Raw genomic sequence first — 19,170 nt, forward strand, 5'->3', positions numbered from 1 at the left:
CTGCCCACAGCTGCTTTCTCATCTCCACAGTGTGGGTGAAAGTTGGCAAATTTTCAGCGTTGAAGACTGAACTCTACTGTGCACTGACTTCCCACAGATTGCTCCTCACCCTGTTTGGGAAGAAGATGCAATTGTGAGTTTTAAATGATTCCAAAGTACTCAGGAACTAAGGAGGGACTCGAGAGAGGCAGCAGGTCCTTACAAGGCTCTTCAGGCATTCTGAGATCCTCCACCCTATCTGAGACTTGAAGTCTTTTTCACTCATCCTCAGTGTATCTCTGCACTTACAAAAATGGCCATATGTACAATATATCTTGAGCTTCCACTGCATACCAGCCACTGTGCTAGGCATTTTCCACATTATCTGTAATCCACACAATAACCCTGAGAGGTAGATATCACCATTTTACGGCAATGAAAAAATGAGATTCAGAGAGGTTAAATAACTTTACTACACTGCTAGAAAGTTGCAGAGTTCCCAAGTTCATGCTGTCCCTCCTAGATCAGTCCAGAAAGCCTTCAGCTCCAACCTACTCTCCCGCCACTGGTAGAATGCAACCTCCTTCTCATTCTCATGCTCCTTCCTCCATAGACTAGAGCCAGAGTGTCTGTGTCTCAGCTCACTGGCACAATGGTGCCCCCTTGAGAGATGGTCACATCTGTTGAGTACACAGGTAAGGATGGCATAGAGGTAGGAAAACATCACAGGGAATGGATCATCCCTTTTCCTTTTTACTGACATCTCAACTTCTGACCACGGTGAGCTTTATGAGTGTGTGACCTATGAAGTCACACAGGGTCCCATGCTGAGAAGAGCCTCATGCTTGGTTTGATGCTTTGCTGTTGCTACCTTAAAATTCTTAATTTTTGAACAAGGGGACTTCTATTTTCATTTTGCACTGAGCCCCACAAATTATATAGCCAGTCCTGCTACCAACCTGTCTTTTCCTCTTCAAATCTAGCATTTTATTCCATACTTTCTTTATTCTTTTTTTTTTTTTCTTTTGAGACAGAGTCTCATGCTGTCACCCAGGCTGGAGTGCAGTGGTGCAATCTCAGCTCACTGCAACCTCTGCCTCCCGGGTTCATGCAATTCTCCTGCCTCAGCTTCCTGAGTAACTGGGATTACAGATGCCCACCACTACGCCCAGCTAATTTTTCTATTTTTAACAGAGATGAGATTTTACCATGTTGGCCAGGCTGGTCTCAAACTCTTGGCCTCAAATTATCCACCTGCCTCAGCCTCCCACAGTGCTGGGATTACAGGCATAAGCCACCTCACCCAGCCTCCATACTTTCTTTAAACAATTCATGCATTATAGGTTTCCTACCTATTCCCCTAAAAAGAGCTAGAAGTCTATGTGACAGAGTCATTTTTTTTGTTAAAATTAAAATAGGAGGCTTATGTAGACTTTCCACTACCTCTGATATACTGTGCATCTTATAGTTGAACTGCTGACTTCTTTCTTTTTTTTTTTTTTTTTTTTTTTTTGAGATGGAGTCTTGCTCTGTCACCCAGGCTGGAATGCAGTGGCATGATCTCAGCTCACTGCAACCTCTGCCTCCAGGGTTCAAGCGATTCTCATGCCTCAGCCTCCCGAGTAGCTGGGATTACAGGCATCTGCCACCACCTCCAGCAAATTTTTGTATTTTTTAGTAGAGACAGGGTTTCACCATGTTGGCCAGGCTGCTCTGGAACTCCTGACCTCAGGTGATCCGCCCACCTTGGCCTCCCAAAGTGCTGAAATTACAGGCGTGAGCCACCGCACTCAGCCTGCCTTCTTTCTTAAAACACATAGTCAAGGATTACAAGACAACCTCCAGGCAAATACCATAAATATGGGCCCCTTCAACAGAATCATCAGATAATATGAAATCACTGTAAACCTAAAAGGCAAAATTTTCTGTTCTAGTTAAGAATTGGTCTAAAACATCATAAGCCTTACGGACTCTTTTGGAAATCAATTTTGAAGACTTTTTAATTTAAAACACCTGATATCCAAAACAGAATTTTGTTTAAACCACTGGATGGTAAAATCAGCCTTAAGTTGGGAGTGGGGTGAAAAAAGGAACCTGTATGTATATAAAGGCAAATCTGATCAGAGAGCATAAAAGCAAAATTTTTCTCAAAAATTAAAAAAGAAAATTGCTTGGGAATTTTTTTGTAATTGTAAAAGGACTGTGATTGTACACTGCCTCAACCTTATGAAGCACAGAAATAAAATTAAAACAGGGAAGACAGGTAGGATGGAAGAAAGATGTGCTTGCTTGACACTGAGAAACAATCTGCAGATGAGAAAGCCATGGAAAGATTTTTTTTTTTGTAGAGACAGAATCTCACTATGTTGCCCAGGCTGGTCTCACCTGGACTCAAGTGATCCTCCTGCCTCAGTCTCCCGAAGTACTAAGATTACAGGCATGAGCCACTGTGCCTAGTCTTCTTTTTAAAATATTTACTAACACTATGCTTATAATATCTATAATATGTAATCATAACTTATTTCTTCTATTCCTTCCAAAATAATCATTGACTGGAGGTCATAACATTTTCCATGGTCAAAACAAAGGGTGCAGCTGATGGCTTCATACCCTAAGTGATCATTATGCACCAAAAGTAAATGAGCAGCTTCTCAGAGGCTAATCTTGAAAACATAAGTATTAAAATGATAATCTAAGAACACAATAACCTGCCATTATTAGTGTCTGTTCTTGCTATCAGATAAAAATTATCCATCACTTCCATGGATGCCCTTTTTTTGAAACATGGCTTTAAAAGTAAGTGCTAGGACACAACTCCACTCAAGTCTATATTTATTTTATTAACCTCCATGCTGAACTTTGTTTGATAAATCCATTTGTAATTTATTGAATTTTACTTTCCTTCTTATAATAAATAGCATATGAGACATCCCTCACAAATCGTTATCTTTTTTCTCCTCCTCCTCCTCTTTAAATATGTTTGGAAGGAAAAGAAAGTGTTTAAAATTCAGAAACTTATTGAAATGATTTGGTGCTTCTTATCTTTATCTATTAGGGTCATGCTTTTCTTCTTCCTCTGCAGACTCCATTATATGTGATAATAATAATATTTCTGCTTATTTCCCTTTTGCTTCTACCTGAAGAAATCTTTCAATTTTTCAAACTCAACTGAGAATTCTTCTAATCTTGAAAATGTCTGGCATTTACCCTGTTCCAGTCCCTTCCCATGATTATTTGTCTTTCTGCCATTTCTTTCCTCCTATACTCTCTCTTCCTCATTCCTCTTCCTAATGAGCTGAGGTCCTGTCCAGATAAGATAGGTTTGTTTATCTTTATATCCTACTATCTTCAACTCTTCCATCCAGAATGCTATCAAGAGCAGTCTTTGCATTTTAGTTTTACTCAAAGGTTCAGAATTGCCTAATGCAAAGTGCACTGAAATTCTAGTCACAAGACCTGAGTTAAAAACCATGAAGCTACAGTTAATTCTCTGTGTAACCATTAAGCAAGCCATTTCACCTTTCTAGGCATCAGTGTCCTCATCTTCAACATGAATAGGCTACAAGACTGCTGAGACCTCTTACAGTTATAAAAATAAAGCATTCACCTCCCTCAAATGTGGAAAGCAAAACTAATGTGCATTGAATTATTTTTCCAGAAGAACTGAAGGCTCCAAACTACTACACAAAACAGTGAAAGGTGATTTCGGTGTTTCACTCACATATTGTACTTATTCCCATATTATGCATTCACCACTCAAAAGTCAAACAAACAGTATGATATTAAAATAGCCCCTTTACATTCGTATATATAATATCAGGGTTTTGACTATTCGGAGATAACCCAAAACCCTCTGACATGTAGTCAATTGTAAGTGTGCCGAGGCTTTTTAAAGCTGCTATTTGGACATGCTCACCCATCCTTAGCATCTGACTCCTGGTTTGGTGGTAGACTTCTCTAACCATGATTGCTATTGCGATATCTACAAATTGTGGGATCCAAGAAGGTCTCAAGATACAGCCTCCTAATTGTGGAGGGGGCACGATAGTGATCTCACTAGTCTATTTCTTCTGAGAACACAGAGAGAACCAGGTATCCAGAATCAAAGATGACCATATAAAAATGGAAACTGGGGCACAGACAGACATCAGAAGGGAGGGACTCCAGAAAGCCACAGCAGAGAGACAGATTCCTACTGCCCTGAGAAAGGAAGCCCATTAGATTATTTCGTAGTAATACTAAACGTTGCTGGTGCTTGAACTGGAGGTATGAGTCAATGTACTAGGAGGTAAGAGAGCAACAGATTCCTATTATCTCTTCCTCTTTGGAATCTCAGCAGCATTTCAAGTCTATCCATGTAAGGCAACTCAGCTATATCCTGAGTATTGCTTTCTTTGCTTTCCATAACTTACTCTGGACTCCCCTGCTAGCCTGCCAACTCTTTAAGAGCAAAATTAGACATAAGTTTGTTACACTGCTTCAATTTTTTACAAAACTCCATCACCATTTTAAAAAATAGATTTTTGGCCGGGCGCGGTGGCTCACGCTTGTAATCCCAGCACTTTGGGAGGCCGAGGCGGGCGGATCACGAGGTCAGGAGATCGAGACCACGGTGAAACCCCGTCTCTACTAAAAATACAAAAAAAATTAGCTGGGCGTGGTGGCGGGCGCCTGTAGTCCCAGCTACTCGGAGAGGCTGAGGCAGGAGAATGGCATGAACCCGGGAGGCGGAGCTTGCAGTGAGCCGAGATTGCGCCACTGCACTCCAGCCTGGGCGACAGAGCGAGACTCTGTCTCAAAAAAAAAAAAAAAAAAAATAGATTTTTACTTTTTTATTAAAGAAAATGTACTGGAAGAAGGAATTAAGCATTCAACATGATAATGTATTCTGGAATAAATGTCAATCATTGGGCAACCATTTTCAAAGGAATTTTAATTATATAGTGTCTCCCCGAATGCTGAGCAAGGTTGCACAATACTGTCTGTGGAGTTAGAAGTGACTCTGGGAGCAACTGTCTCCTGTTAAATGTAGAAAATTGAAGAAGTGCAAGGCATTCCTGCTTTATTCCAGTTGATATTTTAAAAGACTGGTCCAACTGGTCTTCAAACCGCATACTTTCTCCCCCTTACTGATAGTATTTGGCCAAAGTTTTTAATTAAAAAAAAAAAAAACCCAGAGTGGGTTTGTACTACCCTGTGACCCTCCCTGGAGAAATGCTGCTCAGCAATCCTTGCTTTGCTCAACAATCCCTGCTCGGCACAGAGAGCCAACACAAGGAAAACAGTTGGGCTCCTTTCCTAGTCTCCATTCAGTGCAGCCGTCTGGTCACAGATCTGCAAAGACAGACATGGGGGAGGGAGAGGATACCTAAACAGAACAGAGCTGAGATCACAAAAAATACCCTTTAGCATTCTAAGAGAGATAGAGGGAATTCCAGGGGACTGCCTTTTTTATGGCCTATATTTTTATTACGATAAAAAGTTCAGTAATTATGTTGCTGGAAAGCATGAAACGAGACAAAACTGTAAATCACATGACTGTCCCAGGCTCAAATGTTTCACAATTCTGTAAACACCAGCTTTAACTGGCTGAATGAAGGCAAAATGCAAAAACCATTAGGAGAGCATCATCCAGTTCAATAATCACAGGCTAATTTTTATGAAGTTGAAGGAAATTAAGCTGATTTAGATCATAGCAATCCTTTAGGTCTCAACAATAACAACAGCAACATTGACAACACAACCCTCTCCACCACAGTGCATTCAATATTTACTACACCAGGTGCCGGGCTAGCATGTCACAAGCCTCAGTTTATCCTCAGAAGCTCAAATCAAGAGAGATTATGGAATAAGCCTTAGGGTTTCTCGCCAGTCATCCTGACCCAGAACTGTGCCCTCACCACTCCACTCCACTGCTATCCTTTAACAGTCAGTGTTCCACTTACAAAATAACATCATGTAGATGTTCAAAAATCTGAGTTTCTAGGAATCTGAGCTCTCGAAAGGAATCAGAGGTGGACTTCTCACGGGAGGAATGCGAAGATCTAGAAATGTTAGATTCACAGGGAAAAAAATCTGTTGAGTTTACCAGTTAATACACAAAATCATTTTAACTAGCTTCCAAATCGACTAGCCCTTCCACATTTCAGGTTAAAGAGCAATCTGTTCTCAATCTTTTACTTCACCATAAACAGAAGTTGAATCTATTTACTTACAGTCACTTTACTAAGCCAGAGGAAAATGGAAGGTCCCATGGGGAAAAACTCTTTCAAGAAAACACTTCTGGGAGAGCATGTAGGGTGAGCTGGCTCTAAGCCAATCCTTATCCCCTCTCACAGTCTCTAAGTAGCAAGGACACCATGATTTTCACATATACCATATACTGTCAAATATCATTCCTCCTTCATTTGATCAGATAACACCTTATCCCATTACAGAAGACTCTTTGATTAGTGTCACATAATAAAGATCTAGTTAGTGTTGAAGACCAAAACACCAGTTTGCTAGATTAACCAGGTGCAAGAAGCTTTACATACACAGCAGCATTTTTATTCCTATCCAACTATGTTGTTCCTTCTCTGAATGGGAATAAATCCTCTGAAATGGGAATAAATCCTTGTAAGTGGTGCTAAGGACAAAGGAATTGGTCCAATACTCATCTAGCAGGGGGGAGGGTAGAAGCTATGTGCCTTAGTTAGAATGAGTTATACTACTGGCTCAACATGGCAAACCTTTCCCATGTGGGATCAAAGACTCAATAACCCAGATGAACACAGGGACAATGAAACCAAGGGGAAATCACTAGAGATGCTGCTTCCTGACGCTGCCTTTTGCATAGATCTTGTGACTTTTCCCTGATGACCTGGTGCCCAAAAGCGAATACAAAGTCAAAGCCATATCTTACAGAATCCTGAAAAACCCTCCCAAAGACTTGAGCTTGACATAACATAGTGAAATTTTTATTAGTAAATTCAGTAAAAACTGTTGTGTTGGTCACGATCCATGTATACTCAAGAAGATACAATCCCTATTTTTAATGACAGCCCCATTTGTCCTTTAGCAAACCCCATAAGGACACTCCAATATAAAAAAAAAAAAAATTGTTTCCATGTTTTTTTCCTCTTACTCAGAGCTCTGTGAGGGTGTACCGTACCATAGAGAATGCATCCTGCATTCATAAATATATATCAGAGGAGAAGCAGCTGTTGAATTTAACCTCGATAGTCCATTAAGGATGAAACCCTCGCATTATTTTAGAGTGAACCAAAAGGTTTTAAGCCTAAATGAAGCCTTTGAAAAAAAATTCTACTCTCAAATTTCAAACGGATTTTCAAAACATGTTTAGAAACTGCTTTGCATAGCAACAGAGTCAGAGTATTTTCAACTCAGCCTATGGGAAGGACCTTACTGGGGTACATTAAATGGTTACTCAATTAGAACCTATATTTTTTCTTTAAAATTGCAAATATTCCCAGCAAAACCAAGCCTGGCTTTCTCATCAGGCCTTCACAATAGCACCAGCCGTTCATCACAGTCTTTCCAAGGGCTGCATTAAATGACTTGTGTACATCTGCAGGGCTCCTGTGTTTGATCCTAGATTATATTTTCACTAAGGTTAAGGGTTAGAGTTTTGACAGATGTGGCTGTGTTCTAATTGGCCCGTTTTATCTGGCCCTTTTCCACACACCTACAGTATTCGATAGCCAAGTTTGTGAAATGCCTCAATTTCAATACTAACAAATGAGGGGTGGATGGAATGTAGGGCTTGAGCACTCGGTTGGGTGTCGGCTTTAGTTTCAGAGTTCATATGAAATCCATGCCAACATCTGTCTGGGAGGAAAGAGGATCATTTCATTCGTGTTACCATTTCATTCCAACTAGGCTACAGTTTCTTTTCTCTTCCTTTTATTCTTCCCTCCTTAAACTTTTACAGGACTTTCCATTTTTTTCATTGCCACAGATTGACCTTGCTATTTCCAATAAACCAAAGTGTAAACTGAACTAAGATTGTATTTTGCGTTCTGACACCTTAGCACAATAGCAATCATGCAAATATAAGATTTAGCATTCCTGACTTTCTAGCTGGAGGGTTAGTGGGCCAATCCGACTGACTATAACAAGATGGCAAATTTGCAGGGACATGACGTGTAGTTTGCTTAAATCTCACCTAGCACCATGCTGTCACTGGAGGGAAGAAGTCCCTAACGTTTTACATAGCTATAGCCTAATTATTGTGGGAGGTGTGTATGGGGCAGGGCAAAACAAAGATAAGTAAGCCTGTGTTCTCCACTAATCGGCCCTTGAGCTGGGAGTTCTTAATCTCAATTCCTGGGAAGTCTACAATCATATGAGAAGAAAGAGATACATTTCAAACTGATAGATTATATGTCAAACTGACAGATTATATTTCAAACTGACAGGATAGGTGTTAGAAGAGAGAAATACAAAAGTTTATTACACTGAGAGCTCTTTGAGGTAAGTATTAATTCCCCATCCAGATGAAACTGAAGCTCAGAGAAATTAAGTGAATTGCCCAAGGTCACAGAGCAGGGTCCAAATTTGAAAACAGATCTGTCTGACTCAGAACAAAGCTTTCATTTTCATTTTGTCATGGCCTTTCAAAATTTTCACAGAATTGTGGCCATGTTACTATTTGGCTTTGTAATTTTAATGCTTAAGGAGAAACACTAACTCTCTGCAATAAGATAGCAGGGGAAAGGCCAAGAGGGTTATCTGAAATTTGTGCTTCCTTATCTGTGCTACCTTTTCTACCAAAGCTGAAAGTCAGTCTCTTCTACCTCCCTTCATATTCTATTTTATCAGCTCCTCCACATTCTCTAGTGCCTATCATACTTCCTCTGCCCTGCCCTTCAAGAGCTAAATAATTATTCCACTACTAAAAAGAAGTGGCAGAAAACAGAAGCAAAAATTGGACAGTCAGTTATTTCACTTCTTATCCACATATGTAAATTTTTGCCACAGAAATATGGTAACCTGTAAGTCTACTTATTTTTAAGCCTTCTTTAAAACAACATATGGAATCTATTATAATATTCAGTGACTTCAGTTTTGCTTCTGCTCTAGAGATTGATGGGTTCATGATTTATAGCTCAAGTGAATTCAGTTCTCAGGTTCATTGCTCCAATTTTGGTTGACATTGTTTCTGGATACCACAAAGATATTAATTGTTAACTTCATTGTGTACCGAAAAATGACTTATACACTAGCAAAACTTAAGCAGACTCAGAGTTACAACTTCTATGCACCCACTCCATTTCTTCACTTCAGATGGGACAAAAAGAAAGTGTGTTTTACTCTTTTGTGTGCCCTTAAAAGGAATTCAAGGCTTGTTACTTTGAAAGCATAATATCATGAACAGGATGAAGTATAGTGAAATTAGATCCAAATAGTTTTGAGGTCTTACCTGAGAAATAAGTACATTGATTAAGTCAGCCTAGAAATCTGTCAACAGCCTGCCTGGGTGAAGGTTGATTAAATCTCTCCCTCCTTCCCTGTTTCATTGCCACAGACCTCCAGAGTTGTTTAGATTCTACTCTAGCTCCTACTGGACCAATTAGTCAAAATTATGTTCTGTACTCTCCAAATTAAAATCTGGCAACACTAGCCTTCCATGTATAACGGACTGTCATAGTTGGTTTCACATAACCACAGAGGAAATTGAAATAGAAAGGCAGGGGCTTAGATACATTCAAGCAGTACATTAGCAGTGACATCAGTTTTAAATATAAGAGTCCCTGATGCTTTAGTCTGAGCCACTGAGCCAACCTAACACACTCACTCCATTATCTCAGAGAGGGGAGGTAGTGAGTTTCGTGGTCCTCTGAAAGACACCTGTGGCCGAAACAGACCATGTTAGCACCTTCCTCTGGTCCAGCTTGGGACTTCTAGGAGGGAACCTTGGCTCTTGGTCTTGGCCAGTTTTTAAGGGGGAAGTTGCTTTGTATCACAGCCAAGAGTCACAGGAATGCCTGACACAGTGCCCAATATGGAACAGGCTTCATACTATGGAGAAATTGTCAACACCTTTATAATGTTTCCCTTTATTGACTCCAAGATCTTGCCCCTCAAAAACAGCAACTACTACATACAAGCACAATTTTAATGTGGGATAGTTTACATATCTCATGTTAAGGGTATATTCTATGACTTTTGACAAATAGTATACACCCATGTTACCACTGCTAAAGTCAAGATTAGAACATTTCCATTACTTCAAAAGATCATTCTCTTAAGCCCCTTCCCAGTCAATCTCACCCTATCACTGGGCCCAGGCAACTATGAACCTGCTTTCTGTAAATATATGTTAAGTTTTTCTTTTCTAGAGGTTTATATTGAATATCATACAATATCTACTTTTTTTTCAGTCTTCTTTCACTTACCACATTTATTTTGAGATTCATCTATGTTGGTACATGTTTAAATAGTTTATCCTTTGCAGTGCTAAGTAGTATTCCATTGTTAAACATTTTATTTATACATTCACCTGCTGATGGACATTTGTGTTTTTTCCAGTTTGGGTTACTTTAAATAAAGTGAAAGAACACTTGTGTACAACTCTTTTTGTGGACACCAGCTTTCATTTCTCTTGGATAAACACCTAAGAGTAGAACTGCTGAATCATATGGTAAATGTATGTTTAACTTTATAAGAAACTGCCAAAACTGCTTTCCAAAGTGGTTGTACAATTTTATATTCCCATAAGCGGTGTATGCAGGAAAATCTCAGTGGTTTTATATCCTCATCAACAGTTAGTATTTTAATTTTACCCACTCTAATGTTCTAACGGACGTGTAGTGATATCACATTGTGGTTGTAATTTTCATTTCCCTAATGATGAATGACATTGAGCATCTAGTCATGGATATATTGGCTATCTGTGTATCTTCTTTGGTAAAGTTTGTTCAAATGTGTCCATTTTATTGACTTTATAATTGGTTCTGTCAGTGAGTTGAAAGACTTCTTTATATATTCTAGATATCAGTCCTTATAATATAAAATAGTGTACACACACATGCACACACACATATATATTTTCTCTGTCTGAGGTCTACCTTTGCATTTGCATTTTCTTATTAACAGGGGTTTTAAATTTTGACGTAGCCCAATTTAGAAATTTTTTATACTTTTTACGTTTATGCTATTTTGTGTCCTATTTAAGAAATCTTTGCCTACCTGAAGGTTATAAAGTTTCTTCCAGAAGTTGTATAGTTTTAGCATTTACATTTAAGATTATCCAGTTGTGTACCATAAAGTAAGGGTTGATGTTAATTTGTTTAAATGTGGATAATAAGTTGTTCAAGACCATTTGTTGAAAAGGTAATCCTTTCCATATTGAATTACCTTGGCATCTTTGTTAGAAATCAATTGGCCATACACATGCTCGTCTATTTCTGGGTTCTTGATTGTGTTTCATTGATCTATGTGTCAAAACTATGCCAAAAACACACCAACTTGATTGCTGTATCTTTACAGTAAGTGTTAAACCCAGTAAGTTTAAGTCTTCTAACTTCGTTCTTTCTCAAAATTGTTTTGGCTATTCTAAGTATTTAGGTTTTAGAAACAGCTTGAACATGTCTATAAGAAAATCTGGATTTTTATTGGAATGTCATCAAATCTATAAATCAATTCAAGGCACTGAAATCACAAACAATTTCAGGTCTTCCAATCTATAAACATCATAAATCAATACATTTACATATTCTTAAATTTCACATAGAAATGTTTCCAGTTTTCAGGGTAGGGGTTTTAACATATATTTTATTTAATCTAACCCCTTTGGAGTAGTCAGGGTTCTCCAGAGGAGCAGAACCAACTATATATGTATATAAATTGGCTATATATATATATATGGAATTGGCTAATGTAATTATGGAGGCTGAGAAGTCACACCATCTGCCATCTGCAAGCTGGAAATGCAGGAGAGCTGATGGTGAACTTCCAGTCCAAGTCCTTACACCTAAGAACCAGAAGAACCAGCACTGTAAATTCTACTCCAAGTCCAAAGGCTTGAGAATCAGTAAAACTGATGATATATGTTCCAGTTCAAGTCCAAAGACCTAGCAGCCAATGGTATAAGTTCCAGTCTGACTGCAGGAGACCAATGTCCCAGCTTAAAAACAGAGAGAGGAAATTCTCCCTTTCCCTGCTTTTTGTTCTATTCAGGCTCCCAATGAATTGGATTCGATGAGGCCCATATACACTGAGGAAGGCAACCTGTTTTGCTCAGTCTACCCATTCAAATGTTAATCTCATCTAGAAATACTTTCATAGACATACCCAAAAGTAATGTTTAACAAACACCTGGGCACCCTATAGCCCAGTCAAGCTAATACACAAAATTAATCATCATACTCATGTATTTCATGCTTTGAGATGCTATTGCAAATAATATTCTTTTTTTAAATTTCCATTTGTTTATTGCTAATATATAGAAATACAATTAATTTTGCATCCTGAAATCTTACTAAAATCACTTATTAGTTCTACTAGTTTTTGGCAGATTCATGAAGATTTGCTGTTTGCTGCATGCTTGATCATGTCATCTGTGAATAAAGATAGTTTTACTTGTAGCTCTCTAACCTATATGCCTCTTATTGTTCTTCCTTGTCTTACTGCACTGGCAAGAGTCTTCAATAGAATGCTGAAAAGCGGAGAGGGTGACCATCCTTGTCTTCTTGATCTTAGGGCAAAAGCATTCAGGTTAAATACTAAGTTAGCAACAGGTTTTTTAAAAAAACAGTTTAATAATTCACATACCATAAAATTCAAACACTTAAAGTGTAAAATTTGGTAGTTTTTAGTATATTCATAGAAATGTGCCATCATCAGCCTTTTATCAGATTGAGGAGGTTCCCTTCTATTCTTAGTTTACTGGAAGATTATCACGGTATAATATGATAATATGTAATGTTAATTTTATCAAGTGGCTTTTCTGCATTTATTGAAATGATGATATGGCTTTTGTCCCATTATGACAATAAGATGAACTACATTCATTAATTTTGTAATGTTAAACAACCTTGTATTCCTAGGATAAACATTATTTGGTTATCATGTATTACGTTTTTTATATATTTCATTTTCAGTTTGCACATCTTTTATTGAAGATTGTTGGTCCATGTTCATAAGGAATTTTATTCTGTAGTTGTCTTTACTTGTAAGATTTTTGGTCTGGTTTTGATATCAGAAAGGTGCTGACCATATAAAATAAAAGTATTTCTCCTATATTTTCTTTTTTTTTTTTTTTTTTTTTTTTGAGACAGAGTCTTGCTCTGTCGCCCAGGCTGGAGTGCAGTGGCGCGATCTCGGCTCACTGCAAGCTCCGCCTCCCGGGTTCACGCCATTCTCCTGCCTCAGCCTCCCGAGTAGCTGGGACTACAGGCGCCCGCCACCACGCCCGGCTAATTTTTTTGTATTTTTAGTAGAGACGGGGTTTCACCATGGTCTCGATCTCCTGACCTCGTGATCCTCCCGCCTCGGCCTCCCAAAGTGCTGGGATTACAAGCGTGAGCCACCGCGCCCGGCCTCTCCTATATTTTCAAAACGAATTCATATAGTGGTATAGGTTGAACATTCCAAATCCAAAAATCAGAAATAGGAAATGCTCCAAAATCTAAAACTTTTTGAGCAACAACATGGTGCTCACAGAACATGCTCATTGGAGCATTTCAGATTTCAAATTTTTGGATTTGGGATGCTCCACTGGTAAGTACAATGGAAGCATTCCAAAATCAAAAATTTAAAGTCCTTCTGGTCCCAAGCATTTTGGATAAGGAATTGTCACTTATATTTCTACCTTGAATGTCTGATAGAATTGACTAGGTAATAAATTGACAAGGTAATAGAATTGACCAGGTAATAAATCTGGGCCTATACATTTTTTTATGGAAAGATTTCTAATTACAAATTAATGTGCTTAATTGATATTCAGGTTTTCTATTGATTCTTGAGTTAGTTTTGATTGTGTCTTTCAAGGAATTTGTCCATTTTATCAAGGTTGTTTAATTTATTAACATCAAGTTTTTTTTATAATATTCCCTTAATTATAGACATTTAGTGTATAAAGAATCTTAGAGATGTCCCCTTTTTCATTATCTATATTGGTAATATTTGTCATCCTTTTTGTTTTTTTGATCAATATAGCCAGCAGTTTATCTATTATACCGATCTTTCAAAGATCAGATTTTGATTTCATTGTTCTTCATTGTTCCTCTATTTCATTTATTTCTCTTCTTTACTATTTGCTTTCTACTAGTTTGGGGTTTAATTTGCTCTTATATTTCTAGCTTATGATGGAAGTTTGGCCTGTTGCTTATAGAGTTTTCTTCTTTTCTAATTAAGCTTTTAAGCCTATAAATTTCCCTTTAAGCTGCATTTCACAAATTTTGATATGTGTGTCTTCTTTTCATTTACCCCCAAATATTTTCTATTTTCCTTTTTATTTCATCTTTGAACCATGAATTACTTCAATGTATGCTATTTAATTTCCAAGTATTTTGAGATTTTCTATGTATCTTTCTATTGCTTATTTCTAATTTATTCCCTTGTAGTCAAAAAACATACTGTATATCATATCAATCCCTTTAAATTTCTGGAGACTTGTTTAATGGCTAAGCATGTGGTCTATCTTGGTAAATGCTCCACTGCACTAGAAAAGAATGTATATTTTGCATTTGTGAAGTGACAGGTTCTTAAAAATGTCAATTAGTTCAAGTTGATGATTAGTTTAATTCTTCCATATTTCTATTTGTTGACTTGTTCTATTAATTACTAAAAGGAGTGGTGAAATTTGCAGTTATAATTGTAGATTTATCTTTTTATCTTTCCAGATCTGTCAGGTGCTTAATGAATTTTGAGGTTTAGTTATTAGGTGAATACACATTTAGGAATGTTATGCCTTATTGATTCATTGATGCCATCATTGTGAAATATTCCTCTTTATCCGTTGTAATAGTTCTTATTTTTTTTTTGCTATTAATATAACTAAAACAGCTTTATCTTTTCCCAGCTTTTCTCTTTTGTGTATTTTTATTTAAATAAATTTTTATAGACTACACATAATTGGGTTTTTAAAAATTCAGCCTTGGCTCAGCAATTCTTCCTGCCATGATGTGAAGGATGCATTTGCCTCCCCTTCTGCCATGATTGTAAGTTTTCTGAGGCCTCCCCAGACATGCAGAACTGTCAATTAAACCTCTTTCCTTTATAAATTACTGAGTCTTGGGCAGTTCTTTACAGCAGTGTGAGAACAGACTAATACACCATCCTTCCTGGGAAAACTTACCAGGTATTCAAAGGAACTTGGATATTGTCATCTGAGTTTTTGGTCACTGCAGCTGTATCTGCATTAGGGGGACACCTCAAGCTCAGTAACGCTGTGGCTCTTGCAGACTTATAGAGGTACCACCTTGATGATCTTGGATAAGATCTGGAAGAATTCTCCAGATTACCAGGCAGAGACTCTTATTCTCTTCTCTTACTTTCTCCCAAAGAAACAGAGTCCGTTTCTTTCTCTCTCCTCCTGCTCCTCTTCCCTCCGTGTGTGTGTGTGTGTGTGTGTGTGTGTGTGTGTGTGTTGTGGTGCCTAGAGCTGGGGGAGAGACGACACAACCACCCCTGTGGCCACTACCACTGGGACTGTGCTGGGTTAGACCTGAAGCCAGCAGAGCACTGGGCCTTGCTCAATGCCTGCTATAACCACTATCTGCCTACTGCCTATGTTCACTCAAGGCCCTAAGGTTCTATAATTAGCAGATGGTGAAAGCAGCCATGCTCGTGTCCTTCCCTTAAGGATGGCAAGCTCCGCCCAGGCGGAGATACCTGGATGGAGATACCATCCAGGAGCCAGGGCCTAGAGTTGGAAACCTTAGGAATCTCCCTGGTGCTCTATTCTACTGCTGTTGTTCTGACACCCAAACTACAATATAAAGTCCCTCACACTCCTCCCTCCCCCTTCCACAAGCAGAGGAGTCTCTCCTCATGGTGACCACTGCTACAGGCCTGTGAGGAGTACTGCCAGGCTACTGCTGATGTTCACTTAAGGCCCAAGGGCTCTTCAGTCAGCTTGTGGTGAATGTTGCCAGGCTTAAGACTCATATGTTGGGGAAGTGGGCTCCCCTCTGGCCTAGGGGAGGTCCAGAAATGCTGTCCAAGAGCCAAGGCTTGGAACTGGGGACCCCAAGAGCCCACTTAGTGCTCTACGCTGCTGTGGCTGAGCTGGTACCTAAGCTGCAAGATGAAGTCTCCTTTACTCTTCCCCCTGCTTTTCTCAAGCAGAAAGAGTCTCTCCTCATAGCCACCAGAGCTGGGAATGTGCTGTGTCACACCTGAAGCCAGCACATTTCAGAGTCTCACCCAAGACCCATGGCATGTACTACCCACCTGCCACTGCTGATTATTTTGGGTTCAAGAGCTCTTTTGCTAGCAAGTGATGAATCTTGCCAGGACTGGGCTCTTCCCTTCAAGGCAATGAGTTTGCTTCTGGCCCAGGGTGTGTCTAGTAATGTTATCTGGGAGCTAGGGCCTGGGATAGGGGCTTCATGACTCTGCCTAATGCCCTATCCTACTGTGACTGAGCTGGTATTCAAGTTGCAAGACAAAGTCCTCTTTACTCTTCCCTCTCCTCTCTTCAAGCAGAAAGAAGAAGTCTTTTTTGGAGCTGTGAGCTGCACTGCCTGGGTTTGGGGAAGGAGTGGCATAAGCACTCTCTTGGCCATTCCAACTGGTGTCTCACGAGGTTGCATGTCCTCAAAATCCACTGGCTCAGCACTAGGATTGCCTAGGAGTTGCAGTCCTTATGGCCTAGATTGCCTTTCAAGTTTATTTAGAACCCCAGAGCACTTTAGCTTATGGTGATGAGGCTTGCCAGAACTCAAGTTCTCACTGCTAAGATGGATAAAGCCCCACTGGCTAGGGCTGGTCTAAATGCTCCCTCCATGTGCACTGGCTGATTTCTGCCCAGTATTGTTTCCACTGTGACAGAGCAGCACTGAGTTCCAATGCAAGGTCCCACAGTCACTGTGCTCTCCCTCCCGCAAGAGCACAGATTCTCTTTGCTATGCGGCCATAGCATGACATAGGATGGCATTGACAAATCAAGACTGTTTTTCCTATCCTCTTCAGTGCCTCTTTCAGTGACACGAAGTTAAAACCAGGTACAGTGATCACTCAACTGATTTTCGGTCCTCACGAAGGTGTTTTTTTGTGTGGGTAGATAGTTGTTAAATTTGTTGTTCCCGCAGGGAGGACAATTGGTTGAAGGCTTCTATTCAGCCATCTTGCTCTGCCTCCTGCTAGCTGAGTATTTTTAAATTCCATTTTCTCAATACTATTGGTTTATTAGCTATACTTTAATTTTTAATGATTCGTCTAGGGCTTTTAATACACATCTTTATCTTATTTGTCTACCTTGGAAAAACATTACAATATTTTACATAAAATACAAGAATTTTGCATTGGTGTGCTTCCATTTTCCCCACACCCATGCCCTTTGTGCTATTGTTGTCATGCATTTTGCTTTTTCATATCATGAATTCCCCCAATATACTGTTGCTGCTGTTTGTTGTTTTAAGCAGTCTACTGTTGCCTTTTTAAAATTTTTTAAATGATGAAATTAGTTTACCCACATATTTATCACTTTCAGAGCTCTTTATTCTTTTGTGTAGATCCACATTATCATCAGATATCATTTTCCTTCTGCCTGAAGAACTTCCTTTAACAAGCCTTGCAGGTGTGCTGGCCAACTCTCACAACTTTTCTTTGTCTAAAGAAAGACATGTTTCATGTTTGAAAGGTGTTTTCTCTGGGTCTAGAATTTTAGATTGACACAATTTGTTTCAGCATTTTAAAGATGTTACTCCATTGTCTTCTGACATGCATAGTTTCTGAAAACTCTGTTGTAATTATTTTTATGTTGTTCCCTGTATGTAATGTGCCCTTTTTTCTCTAATTTTAAGATTTTTGTCAGAATTAGTAACTTGCTGTAATTTGATAATGAAGTTCGTGGTGTGGTTTCCATAGTAGGTATCTTGCTTCATGCTCTGAGTTTCTTAGCTCTGTGAGTTTATACCTTTCATAAAATCTGAAAGATGTTTGGTCATTATTTCTTTAAATATTATCTCTGTTCTCTTTTACTCTCTTCTCTTCTGAAGCCTCCCATTTACACATGTCAGTCAACATGTTATTGCCTCTAGGTCTCTCTTATTTTTCTTGGTCTTTTATATGTCTGTGTGGAAGCTTCATTTTGGATAGGTTCTATTGCTATGCCTTCAAGTTCATTTATCTTTTTTTTTTTTTTTTGGTCCCAGACTACTAATTGTTCTCTCCTTCTTCTTGGAATCCTCTCCATCATTGACTTCCATGACACTGTTCTGCCCTGTTCTCTTACCTTCTCCAGTGCTCCTCCACAGACTTCTTTGTGGGATCTGCCTTCATGTCCAGCTCCTTAAATATTGGTATTCCCTAGTGTTCTGTCTTGACTTTCTTTCCTCACTCTAAATTTTCTCTTTGAATACTTTCATCCCTATCCATGCTTGCAACTGCAATCCACAGATGCTGAATCACAATGGTGAATGAAATATTCACAGACCCTGACCCTATGAGGTCTTTAATCTAGTGACAGAGACAGTCATTACATAAATGATCACATAAATAATACCATCATCATTGCGATAAGTGTCTTAAAGGAAAAGTAGGCAAGGGAGCTAAACTAAGACACAGGCACAGTGTAGGTCTCTATGAGGAGGTGATGTTTAAGCTAGTCCTTTGAATGAAGTGAGGAAAACACATTCCAAGCTAAGAAAATAGTATCCAAGGTGGCCAAAGGTGAAGAAACTTCATCCTGAAGAGAGGAAACAACAGGCACAAGGGTGCCTAAATTAGAGTGCACATTTGTATAATAGCAGGTTATCCAAAGATCTGATTACAGATTGGTTGAGCAAAGAAGACAAGATTGGTGAGGTATGCAGAGGACAGAAGGGGAAAGGCGTTTTCTAACATACTGTGGGGTTAAAACTCATACGTACTATTGAGCCTTTGAAAGATTGCATCCAGTGTCAATAAGGAAGTGTGCTTGAAGTTAAGAAATCACAGCGTCAGGGAGACAAATTTGGAAGCTATTATAATAGGCAGGGGTAAAATGAGCATCAGGCAGTGGGAGTGGAACAATGGCAG

General features: G+C 39.0%; 1 protein-coding gene across 4 annotated transcripts in view; it reads right to left on the minus strand.

Annotated features, from left to right (window-relative positions):
* The window catches only part of RGL1 (ral guanine nucleotide dissociation stimulator like 1), a 283,782-nt gene that overhangs the window by 186,579 nt on the left and 78,033 nt on the right, over positions 1-19,170 (minus strand). The window contains exon 2 of one of the 4 annotated variants that reach the window (XM_058430931.1): positions 12,580-12,679. The exons of the other annotated variants lie outside the window; for them this stretch is intronic. The gene's annotated coding sequence lies outside the window, so the exon portion shown is untranslated. The remainder of the gene's footprint in view (positions 1-12,579; positions 12,680-19,170) is intronic. 4 annotated transcript variants of the gene reach the window in all.

This window comes from Hylobates moloch, unplaced genomic scaffold (genome assembly GCF_009828535.3).
Source record: "Hylobates moloch isolate HMO894 unplaced genomic scaffold, HMol_V3 SCAFFOLD_18, whole genome shotgun sequence".
Lineage (NCBI taxonomy): Eukaryota > Metazoa > Chordata > Mammalia > Primates > Hylobatidae > Hylobates > Hylobates moloch.